Source organism: Vicugna pacos, chromosome 2 (assembly GCF_048564905.1).
Source record: "Vicugna pacos chromosome 2, VicPac4, whole genome shotgun sequence".
Classification (NCBI taxonomy): domain Eukaryota; kingdom Metazoa; phylum Chordata; class Mammalia; order Artiodactyla; family Camelidae; genus Vicugna; species Vicugna pacos.
Window position 1 is genome coordinate 110,415,387 of NC_132988.1, and position 11,517 is coordinate 110,426,903.

The window sequence follows — 11,517 nt, forward strand, 5'->3', positions numbered from 1 at the left end:
CCAGAAGGAAAGCCCGCTTCGGGTCCACAAAAGTGTGAGGAACAGAAGATGAGAGATGAGCTGGTGATAAGGCTTCCTGTGGTCCAGGCCTCTCCCTGGAGCTGCTGGTTGGTCCAGAGAAGCCACCACAATGGAAACCTCCTGTCCCCTCCAGAGGTTTTGGCACTGGTCCCACAAATCCACCAAACAGGGCAGGCCCTGGCCTACACTTCTCTTCTCTTCCAACCTCAACTAAAATATCTAGTAAATATTTTTATGACATGTCTACACTTGCATAGTTTAAGTGCATGTGTATATATAAACCCTGTCCTACTAAATTTTAAATTACAATTGACTTAGTCAAGATTGCATTGAAAAATGTCAAATAACTGCTACAAAATTAGTTATATCATTCTTCCTTAATGCAATAGGTCTTAATATTAATTCACATGTTTAAAATAAGCACCACTGCCAAAAAAAAAAAAACCCTCTGCTACTATTACTATTTAATTACTCATGCATTACCGATAAATGCTGCTGAACATAATAGGGGTTATGTTTTTAACTTTGGTTCTTCTCAGATTTATAGGGGAATTATTTTTGCACAGTAAACTACATGCACCTAAAGTGTACAATTCAATGAGTTTTGACAGTGGTGTGTGCCCATGAAACCACCACCACAGTCCTGATTCAGAACCTGTCCATCATCCCAGAAGGGCTCTTCAAATCCCATTAGAATTCTTCTTTCCATCCATCTTTTTGTCATCATGCTTTTATGCTTTTTGTCATAATGTATTGGTTTACATATAAAAGTGGAATCATACATGTATCATCATCTTTCATGTAGGACAATGCCTTTAAGATTCACTCACATTGTTGTGTGTGTCTGTACTACGTTCCTTTTTATCCCTGAGCCCTGACTTCTGTTCCACTGAATGGGTTACACTCTAGCTGGTTTAGCCATTCATCTGTTGATGAACACTTCTTTTTTTTTGAGTTTTTGGCTATTGTGAAGGAAGCTGCTATAAATATTTACATATAAGTTATTGTGTGGACATGTGTTTTCATAATACTTAGGAACAGAATAGCTGTGAGGTCCTTTTGGAAGGTGAGAAAACCATGACTCAGAGAGATTATGTAACCAGCCCACGGTCAAAAATAAGTGACAGGGCTGGGATTTAAACTCAACTTGATTTAACTCTCAACTCAGGCTCTTCTGGAATTGGATGTGGAATACTGTTACTGATTGAAAGTGCAGGCTTTTTAGAAACCAAGAGAGGGTATAAATCCATGTCAATCAGTTAACTGTTGGCTTTCTCAGTTTAATTTATTTCTAGAAACACTTGGGTTTTAGCCTGTGCTCAGCACTGGGCAGCATGCTGGTGTCCCCGCCTGGGGTGGGGCATGGCATTACTCTCCAGTGAGGTCTGTAGACAAAGTACATCTTCCACGTGTCAAGAATGATCAAAGCTCTTATTACTGGGCCCAAGCTTGTACTTTTCACGACACAAGAGACCAATAAATTGAAGGACGAAGAATAGGGAATTTATTTGGAAAGTCAGCAGACTGAGAAGATGGTGGACTGGTGTCCCAAAGAACCATCTTGCCTGAGTTAGAATTCATGCTTCTTTTATACTAAAACGGGGAGGGAGTAAAGTCAAACATTTCCTGGTTCCCATCAGCCTCTGGGGGGAATCTATTAATTTCTTCCGTCTCATAGTCATTCACAGGTGGGCCTGGTCAGGATGTTTCCTGTGAGTTAAACAAAGGTATTTTAGGTTAACGCTCATTACCTGGGAGGCAGGGTTCCCAGAGATGGTCCATTAATTTAAGCTTATAGGCAACATCCCTTTGGTGATTAACTTGCAGCAAAAGCAATAGAATACAAAGGTTAAAGTAAAAGAAACAGATCCAAAATAGAGTCAGGTTTGTTCTTCCCTATTACACTCAGATTCAGGCTGAAAAAGCACGTGGAGGAAACCCAAGCTGTTTAGTGTTGTTCAAAAATGTGAGGCAGGAAGTGGAGAGAATGGAGACTAGGGACAGGTGGGGACTCAAACAGGAGACAAGCTCAAACACCTCCAGGAGCCAGCCAGGTAGCTGGAAGGAGGGGTGCAGCAGGGAGAGGTGCAGACTGGGGAGCCCTCTTGCCCCTCCGAGGGGGTGCACGTGGCTCAGCGCCAACCAGCAAGGGCCACGCCAGCATCTGTAGTCATAACTAAGAATGACATGCACTGTTTCATTTATTTTGTATTATTACTGAGAACATTTATTTTACTGAGGAAAAAAACTAAGGAATGAGGAGTAACTTCAAATCTTTTCTCAAGAGAAGCTAGAAATTTGTGTCTCTAAATGGAAATCCTGGAATTATTAGGGATTATGGGCTGAACAGATTCATCTCCAAGCTGGATTCTGCTGAGCTCACAGTTTGAGATCTTCACCCTGGTTCCTGGACAGGCTTATACACTGAGCAAAGGAATTTGGAGTCTATCCTGGGGCAAAAGGGAGATGCGACGGGGTTTAAGTAGGGGCAGTGATCTAAATTCTGAAAAGATGAGTCCAACTACAGAATGGAGAATGGGTTTAAAGGCAAGAAGCTGTGACAACAAGGCCAGGACTTGAGGAGGCTAGTGAGGCCTCGACGACAAAAATTCAGGGAGGTGCTCACTTTCAGGGTCGTGCAGGCACCAACAGCAAAAGACCTAAACCAGCTACAAGAAAAGATGCAAGGAGCGGGGAGGGTATAGCTCAGTGGTAGAGAGCCTGCTTAGCATGCTTGAGGTCCTAGGTTCAATCCCTAGTACCTCCATCAAAAAAGTAAATAAATAAAAGTAAACCTAATTCTCCACCACCACCAATAGACAATGTTAAATAAATAAATAAAAAGATCCAGCAGAAGCGTGGGGTCTCAGGGCAGGAGAGGACGGGGAATAATATTCAGAAATGGGGATGCTCCTGGTCTCAGATCACATAGCGTCTTCAGCCTGGGGTTTAGAGTGAGTTTCTCTGCAGTTGACATCTGGTCCCTTCATACAACCTCCCAGAGCCCAGAGGAAGGTCTCTTGAGTTCTCTGACCCCCAGGCTCTCCTGTAAACAAAGACGAGAATTTGCTCTGAAGTCAGTGCAGGTATCTAAGGAAACAGAGTCCTGTAACCTGGAGGGAGAGGGTATTTCTACCTCTTCACTGGGGAAGGGCAATATCCCTTCTAGGAAGCCGAATCTGGAGATGCTCAAACCCTGAAAGACCTGGACTGAGTCAGGACACCAGGTCTTGGCCCAACCCTTGGCCCTGGGAAGTCACTTTACCTCTCTGGGCTTACTTCCTACTGCAAAACACAATGCCTAGTTTAAATTTCTAAGTCCCTTCCAACTTTGAAAGAAAGAAAAAAAAACTATATCTGAGATTTCATGAACACAGAGGCAAAAATGGGCCTAGACTAGAAGACTGAAACTTAAAAAGAGCCTCCTAGTCTGAGCTTATCGCACTGTATGTGCAAGAGGAGTGTTCCTTGTTGGCCATAGATGTACCCTTGTCTTTGCCAATCTTGATTGTGCTCCACTGTAAGAAGCTGGTCTCTGTCTAAGGGGCTCTGGGGTGTGGTTTTAAGTCCTGGTTGAGTGAGCCCTTCAGTAAAGGCCTAGGCTAAAGATGCTGACCCTCATCTTTGCTGTCCATTGTTTCATGGGAAGGAAGGGTCCCTTGGAAGCCCTAGTAAAATGTAACCTTCTAGCTGAAGTTTTCCCCGGGGCAGGTCCTCCTTTGCCACCTCACCCCGGGGCACTGCCGCTGTCCCTCACTTCCTCTTTCCCTGTCACCACCCCTGATGCTGGCTGGGCTTCTAGATTCAGCCACAGCCCGGGCTTCTCTGCATTTCCAGAAGAGGAGGGAGTGATTCAAATCAGATCCTCAAGATGTAAAGGTTTTATTGTTCTTCTGAGAGTTAAAGCTGAAGCCAGACCTCACGTAGCAAAGCCAACACGCTTATACCAAAGCAATAGCAGTTATAAATATGCTTGTGAAGCAGGGTGGACACAAGGGCTATGAAGAGCAGGCCTTAGGGTTTGTCTTAGGGGAGACTAGATTTATTTAGGAACAGCCTTTGATTAACCTTTGGGGGTGAAGCCCTGAGGGCATGGATTAGCAGATGAAAATGAAAAAGAATGGTCTGCCTTCAAAAATGGGAGGAGAATTTAGAAGATGGTACATGGAGAGCAAAATTAATATGGTAGGAGTTTGGGGGCCAAATTCAGGTAGCTGAAAGCCATATTAAACAATTAACAGTAGTGACAGTTGAAGCCCGTATCTCCTGAGACGCTGGTTAACAGCTGACTGTCACACCCCGTGGAAGCAGAATGCTTTCTGCCTTCACTTGGCTCGTGTTTGAAGACCACGCTCCCCCAGCGGAGGCAGTTACCTTCCTCTTGATTTTGTGATGCCCAGTTTGCTGCTTGCTAGTTCCTTTGTTTGTTTATTGTTCATTCAGAAGAGCTTCTTTTAAGCCCTGCTATTCGCCCTGTGTTATATCTTTCACTTTGCACTTTTCTGCCCCCTTGCAGTAGAGAGGTGGTGTCAGAGAAAGGTCTGGACGACAGACAGTGTGGTGCTGGCACCGCCACCACGTCGCACAGTACAGGTGCTATCCTGCAGTTCATGCTCAAGAGCCCGTTGTCCGAGGTTCAAATCCCAGCTCTCCCCAGATCCTGCTGTGTGACCTTGGGCAAGCCATTTCACCTCCCAGAGACTCAGTTTTTCATTCTGTGAAATGAGGATAATTCAAGGGTCTGCCTCCCCAGACTGCTGCAGCAGCAGGCGCAGGGTTAATGGAGTAGAGGAGTTAGCTGTATTTTGTTTCTTCCCTGCCCGCCCCCAGGCAGGAAAGCCAGAGGTAACAAAATCATCCCCAGTTCTCAGATGTGGTACCTGAGGCTTCCCGGGCAGCTGCTGATCCCAGTGCAGGGGTCTGGAGCTGTGTGGGTGGAGCAGGGACCCACATCATTCTGACAGCTTTTTTAAGTAGCTTATGCTGTGCTTGTGGCTTAAATGCTGACTCAAGTTTATATATCTTTGATGTAAATGAAGATCCAAAATCAGACATTGTATAGAACCAAAAGTTCCAGCAGGAGTTATTTTTAGGGGGGAATATCCTCTTTCAGAAAGTTATCCTTTTCCAGTAGGCACCCGCAGGGTTAGGGCCTGGGGCAGTGATGATAGGGAATGCAGAGTGAGCTGGATACGCTGGCAGGTGCTGTGTAGGAAATGAGCTTGATGCCACGGTGGCCTCAAGGACAATGCCAGGTAGGCTGTCCCAGAGGTCACAGAACGAGGAGGCTAAGAGACCAAATTAAGGTAAGGTAGCCCTTGATTTTCTGAAGTCTGCTTCACGCCACTTGGCTTTTATGAAAGACCTGCGTTAGCGTCTGTTTTCACTAACCGAAGGGAATCCAAAGAGGATTTCACTTTTTCCATAAAAGGCAAGAAGCAAAAATAGGGTTCAGTGTCTGTTTTGCAGGGAGCCGTTACGGAGGCAGTGCACATCCCGAAGCAGCGAAGGCGGCACCTTCCCCCGGAACTGCGCTCGGCATCTCAGCATCAATCCGCCATGGCTTTGAACTGTGTCTGTGAGCGTCTGTGCTCCGTCGCGATTTTGTGCATCCACTAGCAGGGTGTGTCCTAAGGTAATTTCTTCTTTCAGCTTAGGAAAGTTCTCACAGGAACGCTCTGCTTTCAGATAGCGAGGAAAACCTGTGCTTGAATTCATGTATTTGATCAATTTAAAAAATTCAGTGAGATGCAATGGAAAAGAGATGGTATAGGTTAGCACACTTAGGACAGGGTGCATGCACGTGGGGGTAGAAGGGCCACTTCCCCAGATACTGGGTTAAGCAGTTTTCGTATTTTCTCCCTTTCCCCACTGACGGTCATTCCACCATTTGTTCCATTCATTTTAGTTACATTTAATACACATACATTCTACTTACTCTGTCTGTGCATAATATGTCTCATGCGCTACATGCTTCTACACTTGGTTTCCATTTTTATAACAGAATTGATTTGTTTATTGAAGTATAGTTGATTTAAGACTATGTTAGTTTCAGGTGTACAGCAAAGCGATTTGGTTATACACACACACACACGTATATTCTTTTCCATTGTAGTTTATTAAAAGATATTGAATATAGTTCCCTATGCTAATCAGTAAGTCCTTGTTGTTTATCTATTTTATATATAGTAATACCTGTTAATCCCAAACTCCTAACTTACCTCTCCACTCCCCTTCCCCCTTTGGCAACCATAAATTTGTTTTCTATGTTTATGGGTCTGTTTCTGTTTTGCAGACAAGTTCATTTGTATCACTGTTTTGGATTCCACATATGAGTGATATCATATGATATTGGTCTTTCTCTGTCTGACTTAGTTCACGTAGTATAATAATCTCTAGGTCCATCCATGTTGCTGCAAGTGGCATTATTTCATTCTTTTTATGGCCGAGTAATAGCCCATTATGTATGTGTATATATATATACACACACACACCCCCCACATCTTCTTTATCCAGTCATCTGCTGATGGACACTTACATTGCTTCCATGGCTTGGCTATTGTGAATAGTGCTGCTATGAACATTGGGGTGCATGTATCCTATCGAAATAGAGTTTCCTTTGGATATATGCCCAGGAGTGGGATTGCTGGATCGCATGGTAAGTCTATTTTTAGTTTTTTACGGAACCTCCATGTTGTCCTCCATAGTGGCTGCACCATTTACATTCCCACCAACAGTGCAAGAGGGTTCCCTTTTCTCCACAGCCTCTCCAGTATTTATTAATGTAGACTTTTTAATGATGGCTACAAAATTGATTTTTTTTAAGTTAAAAACAAGAGTACTTTACACTGAGCAAGGCACTTAGGTTTTCTGAATCACAGAATTGAGAGAGGGGCCAGTGAGATAGACCTAAAATATATGAATAGGAAAGTGCTGTATAAATATTGATTTTGTAGACATGCAACACTGGACATGATTTGGGACATCAAATAAGTCACTAAAACTCTCTGAGCCTCAGTTTCACCACCTGGGAAATGTGGCCTGTCTCACAGACTGTCGTGAGGATGAAATTAAATATTTTTCAGAAAGTGGCACAGGGGGGTGATTAGTAAATGTGAGCTTCCATCCCCTCCTATTTTCCTTTTTTTGGTCACCTGCAATCAAATCACGGGGTTAAAATCAGACAAAACTTTTTCACCTTTTAAAAAGAAGCCAAGTATCTCATCTGACCCTTGGAAATGAGTTAATGTGAATCAACAAACTCACATACATTTATTGAGCACTGCCTGCATGTCACTTAATAAGCGAGCAGCCTGCCAGGACTCCATGGTGGGTGTGGGGTAAGGATGCATATCTATACCCACTCATCTCTGTCTGTCTGCTTCTCTGTCTCTCTCATCTATCTAGATACATCTCAGTTACAATAATGCAAACATTATTCACTGATGTACTCAACAAACGCAGCTGAGCAGAGACTGAATTTGCTAGGGCTGCCATGACAAAGTATCACATGACAACAGAAATATATTTCCTCCCGTTTTCTGGGGGCTAGAAGTCCAAGTTCAAGGTGTCGGGAGGGCGGCTTCCTTCTGAAGTCTCTCTCCTAGGCTTTCTTCTCCCTGTGTCTTCACGTGGTCTCCCCCTGTGCGTGTCTGTGTCCTAATCTCCTCTTCTTTTGAGAACACCAGTCAGACTGTTTTAAGATCTGTCTTGATGAGATTATTTTTCCTTAATTACCTCTTTTAAAATTCTATCTCCAAATACAGTCACCTTCTGAGATACTAGGGGATTAGAACTTAAACGTGTGAGTTTGGGGCAAGGTTGGGGGAGACACAGTTCAGCCATAACAAGCATCTACTATGTGCCAGGCACTGTTCTAAGTGCTAGAGATATGGCAGTGAAGGAAAAATGGGGGAGAGGTGGTTATTCATATTAATGAGGGAGAGAGAAGTCTCCTTGACTGAGAGGAGAGACTTTCGGCAAGTCATGCCTCTCTGAGCCACGCCATCAGTTCTGTCCTGAAGCTTTCTTATTGCTGCTCCCCCATCCTCTGTAGCCCTCTCCCCTCTGCTTCCTGACGAACTTCTATCATTGCATCTTCTGCATTGTATTGTAATTGTTTTTTTATGTCTGACTCTTGTCCATGCTGTGAGTTCTCTGGGAATAGAAATGTTGCCTTATTCACGGCTGGTGCAGAGCCTAGCACGGTGCCTGGCATATAGAAGATGCTCAATAAATGTTTGATGAATAAATGAATAAAACTGGAGCAGGCTTGGCTCTGCAGGCTTTGCAGTCAGGGACCTGTGAGATCAGGCAATGGGTGAGATAGAATTTTAATCAGCAGCAGAAAATTCAAGAACCCGAGACATCTAAAGGCAGCTCGTCTGACTTTCCTGCCATCAGCTGCAGGGTTTATGAAAGGCAGAGATGGATAAAAAATTTTGTGGGTTGGTTAAAATAAAATCTGAAGTGTGAACGTTTTATTTTAGTTTTTAATTGTGAAGCTTTCTGCAAGAATTGTGGGAAGATAGTGCTGCTCACACACAAATGTAAGCCTGAGACTCAGATTTGTCATTTCTTTAATCTTGAATGTGAAAGGCAGGAGGTGCAGGTAAGGGGTGGGGGTAGGTAAGACTGGGATATTAGGGGGGAATATTAAAACTACAATTTACTGAGTTCTTACTTCCATGCCTGGCACGTTGCTCAACTTGTTACTTACATGATCCTGTGTAATCCTCACATCAACGGGCAATGAATGGTTTCATTTCAAATGTGAGAAAACAGTTTGGAGGGTTGGAGGGTGTGAATAACCAGCTCCAGGACACACAGCCTTCAGGTCCCTGAGCCAGGATTCATCCTGGACCCTTGTGACTCCAATGGCTTTGCTCTTACCTTCTCTTCTTAGAAACTCTTTTTCCTAAGGTGTCTCAGTTGCCTTCTCCTGTCCCTTGAGTTCTTTCCTCACCACAGTTCCACTCCTGCACAGTGGCACTTGAGCTATGCACTGAGACTGTGCATTTAAACCAAGTTCAGGGCTCACAGGTTCTAAGTCAAAAGAAAACTAACCAATCTGGAGATCTGTTGGTGGAGCTTAGAGGTAATTTTCAGTCGTTTGCTTGTTTTCCAGTTTTTAGATTTTCAGAGTTTGGTATGAAGTATCAAACAAAAAACCAAAGCAATTGACTCTCAAGAAATCATATTACCAAATTTTGCCCAATGAAAGGTCTGTGTATGAATCCTTTTCTGAAGGTGGAGACCCTGTCTCAGTCACCTTGGACTTTTTCCACAAAATGCCATGGCCTGGGTGGCTTAAACAGTAGATGATCCTTTCTCATAGTTCTGGAGCCTGGAAAGTCCAAGATCAAGGGACCAGCTGACTTGGTTCCTAGTGAGAGGCCTCTTGCCAAAGGCTACCTTTTTGCTGTGCCCTCACATGATGGAAAGAGAGGGCTCTGGTCTCTTTTCCTCTTCTTATAAGGGCACTAATTCAATGATGGGAGCCCCACCTTCATTACCTCATCTAAACCTATTTACCCCCCAGAGGCTCAGCCTCCAAATAGCATTACAGTGAAGGCTAGGATTTCAAAGTGTGAAAATTTGAGGGAGGCATAGACATTCAGCCCATAAGGGTCGCCTTGGCTGATTTTAATAATTTAAACTAGATCTCTGCTTACCACAAGAAGAAATCAAGACTGACTCACCGAAAGCAGGAAGCCAGTCCTGGCTGGATCTGTGCCTGGGACCAAATATTATTTTGATGGGTTTATAATCTGAAAGGATGAAATGTCCAAGAATTTGGTAGCTCAATTTCATTAAAGTTTTCAACCACGAGGTGAATGCCTACTTCTCCTTGAACAGTATGTCCTGTACTGATGCCACCTCAGAAACATCTTTCTTCTCCTGCATTATTTGTGTTGCAAGGTGAAAAAATAAATATTTGATCAAAGAGACTCATTTACCCAAATTAGGAGGCTAAAGTGATTTCTCTTCTTGATATGTGTTCTGGCATCTTAGTGGATGTAATCACCTGGAATGTTTGTGAAGGTTAGAGCACCTATCTATAAAAATATGCCCGATTCTGTCATCCTCTACGTGAATCGTCTCCTTGTGCAATATTACCAATCAAAGAAAAGCGTATTTAAAATAAGAACATGCGAGGGCAGTTCTGATTTGAAATGCAGGGCTATTTCCTGTGCAAAGATAGAAAAAAAGTGGTTCGTTCATTTGATGATTATTTTTCACTTGTCTTAAAATGATACTTTATTCACAAAGGTTCTCTCCCTAGTTCCAACCTCCCAAGATTGTACATCACTTTCCTTCAACAAGTCCAGTAAGATGCATATCATGAGAGATAGATAACCTTAGCTGGGAAATCAAAAGAGGAAATTGCAGGTACACAATGGAGCTATGTCCCCTTGTAAGGTTTAAATAGCATTGAATTTCGAGTTGGGTATGGGTCTCTAAGTCCTCAAACAGGACTTGAAGATCAGAGAAGTCTAGAGTTCAGAATCACAGAAATTTTAGAAGATCACTCAGTGTACACATTGGGTATATTACATGACACCTAGAGCAGATGCGATGGGGAGTTACCCAATACCCTGACCTTCCTATTTCTGCAGGAAAATACGCTAATGACCACACTAAGTGCCATAAAGACCATCAGGAATGGTTAGATATGCAGCCAAATACGTTTTGAAGAAAGTTTTCAAATTTCAGAGTCCTTTGGATTTCAGAATTCCAAACAAAGAATTGTGAAGCTGTGGGGTATAATTAAAAGAAGATAGACTCTATAATCTCATTCTCAGACCATCAGCTGCCCTGGAGAAAAATCCTGGGGAGAAAAGAAATCTCTGCAAGGCTTTCTCTCCCCATCGCAACACTGCTGAATTAGATGCATTAGGAATCTGTGTGATTTAGATTAAATCTCAGGGAGATCTCTTCCCCATTCCCCACTCTGCATCATGTGTTTCCTTCCTCAATTTGAAATGACAGGAATTTTGGAAGAAGGCAAAGAGAGCTTTTTTGTTGGCTTGGTTTTTATTTTTTTTAATTTGTTGTTCTTTATGCTTCTTTTAAGAAAAGTCATACAAATTCATGGGAAAATCAGATGCAACAACAAAACAAACAAAAAGAGTTTCGAGCTTCTGGTCTCCCAAAGAAAATGTCAGTAATTTGCTGTATGTCTTTCTGGAATTTTATTTTTCTAAGTGTTAAAAAAATTTTTTTTTGGCAAATGAACAAATGCTACACCCAAGTCTGTATTGGAAAACAGGTAGAAAGAGTAAGATTTTACAAATATGGTATATGGAAATTCACAGGCAGAAATTAAGAAGGAAACCATCTGTAATCTCACCTTCAATATTTTCAAGCCGGGGTTGGGCATCCTTTTTTTGTTTTTCTGTTATTTTTGGTTTTTTTTTTTTTGGTGGGGGGAGGTAATTAGGTTTATTTATTTAGTTAGTTATTTTAATGGAGGTACTGGGGATTGAACCCAGG